Below are 2921 nucleotides of genomic sequence, written 5' to 3'. Positions count from 1 at the left end.
ACCCATCATTTTGTCAATGCAGTGTATCACATTGATTGATTTGTGCTGAGATTCCAATTGGTTTTAGGCAATTTAGTGAACTTTTGTAAGCTTCATTAAAATACGGTAATACCACCCAAAAACGTTATTATGAGGTTTCAAGCAGATAATATATATATATCTGTTCAATTCTGTGTACTTTGTCTTTTTTTTTTTTTTTGAGGAAGATTATCCCTGAGCTAACATCCACTGCCAATACTCCTCTTTTTTGCTGAGGAAGGTTCGCCCTGAGCTAACATCTGTGCCCATCTTCCTCTACTTTGTATGTGGGACGGCTGCCACAGCATGGCTTGATGAGTGGTGGGTAAGTCTGCATCCAGGATCCAAACCTGTGAACCCTGGGCTGCCGAAGCAGATCACGCGAACTTTACTGCTATGCCCCTGGGCCAGCCCCCTGAAGTCTTTTTTATTTGTTAAATAACAAATTGTCTGACATAGCACCAAGGTATATAATATAGTTACCCATTGTTTAAAAGTTAACTCTAATCATTCCCAAACGTTGGCCTCATTTCCAGCGTCTAATAGCCAGAGCGTTTTGGTTTTATTTCTTTGTTTTTGTGCCTAAGGAATCTCTTTCACTACCAGATGACAAAAAGTCCTTCCTAATTGTGTTAAATGAAGAGTTTACCTTGTCACACCCCCTCACTAAGGGACTCAATCTCTTGATTGGATGTTTCAGCCAGGAAGAAAGACCAGTGGAAGAAAACTCTTGGCCACATGAATCACATGGTGAAAAGGTAGTCACTTTTGGTAGTAATATAAAAAATTCACATTTAACAATTTTGAGTTACCAATCTCTTATCCATTACGTGGAAATGATTTTTTTTAAAAATCATCATGTCTAATATTGGTGTGGATTCGAGGGATGGATGTCTCCATACATTGAACTCTGGCAGAAGTTGAATTGGTACAATCCACTTGGAAAACAGTTAGGTGTTGTTCTTCAAAATAACTTACTGAGATTCTTTGAGCCTCAGTTATCTATCTTTTACAATGGGAACATTAACATCAGAGTTTCTTACCACGTGAGTGTACCAAGAACTGTGAAGCATCTGAGATTTCGCCCTACTTACAAGCTTACAAGTCGGCCAGTGACAGTTTGATGGATGCTGATAGAAGACACGAGACTCCGGGGTCAGTGAAGAAAGACAGTTTATTACTCATAGGTATGGCAGTACCCAGAATATCATCACTTTTGTGCTGGTTCCCAGAGCTCTGTTTTCCAAAGGACGGCATGAGGAGAGCCAGATGACACCATGGATCATAGGATTACAGGATTATCGGGTTACGGGTTACATTTCAGGAGAAGAAACTTGAGTTTAGAGAAGCTGAATGTTTTATAATGGACAGTAAGTATGCTTGCCCTTTGCTTCAGTAAGAGACATAATCTTTGTTATACGGGACAGTAAGCGTGCCTCCTCTTTCCTCCTGAGGGAGAAACTCTCTTCGTTCTAAGGCTGTTTGCTATACGAATATCCTTTAAAAGATAATGTGGAACAAAGGGCAGTCAATGTCTTGCGTGCAAGACATGCAGAAACTCGAGACTCAGTGGGAATTGTTGCCCAACAATATTCACTCTTCATTTCTACAGCATCTTGCCTTCTGGTAGATTTTCCCCTAAGTACACCATTCGATCAGCCACTCTGATTAATCTGGGGGAGGCTTGGACCAATCTGCTGCAATTGTCTCCTACAGTATTTGATTAAGGCTGTTACTAAGAGGACTCCAAGCAGCAAGATAAAGGCAACGTGCAATTTGGACCTCAACCATGCTCCACAGGCTTTCAGATCCAACCAGCTAAACAAATCTTATAACCACCAAGGTCTACCTTAGAAAGCACGATGCCTTTCTCCTGAAGTTTCTGTATTGATCTTTTGAATTGACCTGAAATGCCAAGCACAACAGGATGTATTAACAATTACACAGACTGCACCTTGTTCATAAGGAGAAATCCCGGGACAATTCTATCTTCTATAACAACTTTGCCCAGTGACCCGAGGTTTACCTAAATGCCTTCCAGGACCAAGGTAATATCATTTATCATTTCTGCTAAAGTCAGGGACAAATTCCGTAACACTCTTTCTAATTGGAAAGTGCTCATTGTAGGGAAAACTGTCCACAGGAGCCACATAAACTAGTAATTTGTCTCTCTAGTAAACCCTCTTGACTAACCAAGTGTAGCCTTATTTTGGAGATGTCTCTGCAGTGTTCTGAGGCCTACGTGATCCATTGGTGTAGATGTAGTCCGTTTATGATCCATTGTTGGGGGGTTATTTTGCAAAACATGGTAAACCATTGTCAAACTACAAACGGTCGAGTATGCTGAGATCCTTTTCTAGTTTCATACCATTGTGGTCGGAAAAGATGCTTGATATGATTCCAGTCTTTTTAAATTTGTTAAAAACTTGTTTTGTGACCTAACATATGATCTATCCTGGAGAATGTTCCGTACGCACTTGATAAGAATGTGTATTCTGGTTTTTTTGTAAGGCACCTGTGCTCACTGCTATCCCACCAATGCTGCACTGCCACTGTTTTTGAATGAAATGTTTTGGGTATATGTGTTAAGTCCATCGCGTCTAACTTGTCGTTTAAGGCCAATGTTTCCCTATTGATTTTCTATCTGGATGATCTATCCATTCATGTCAGTAGGGTATTAAAGTCCCTTATTATAATCACGTTGCTGTCTATTTCTCCCTTTAGAACTGTTAATATTGGCTTTATATATACAAGTGCTTCTATGTTGGGTGTGTAAATATTTACAAATGTTATACCCTCTTGATGGACTGGCCCCTTTATCATTATGTAATGCCCTTCCTTTGTCTCTTATTACAGCCTTTGTTTAGAGTCTATTTTGTCTGATATAAGTGTAGCTACCCCAG

Source organism: Equus przewalskii, unplaced genomic scaffold (genome assembly GCF_037783145.1).
Source record: "Equus przewalskii isolate Varuska unplaced genomic scaffold, EquPr2 contig_R2145, whole genome shotgun sequence".
NCBI lineage: Eukaryota > Metazoa > Chordata > Mammalia > Perissodactyla > Equidae > Equus > Equus przewalskii.
The sequence above is the reverse complement of the archived record's forward strand: the minus strand, read 5'-3'. Positions refer to the sequence as shown.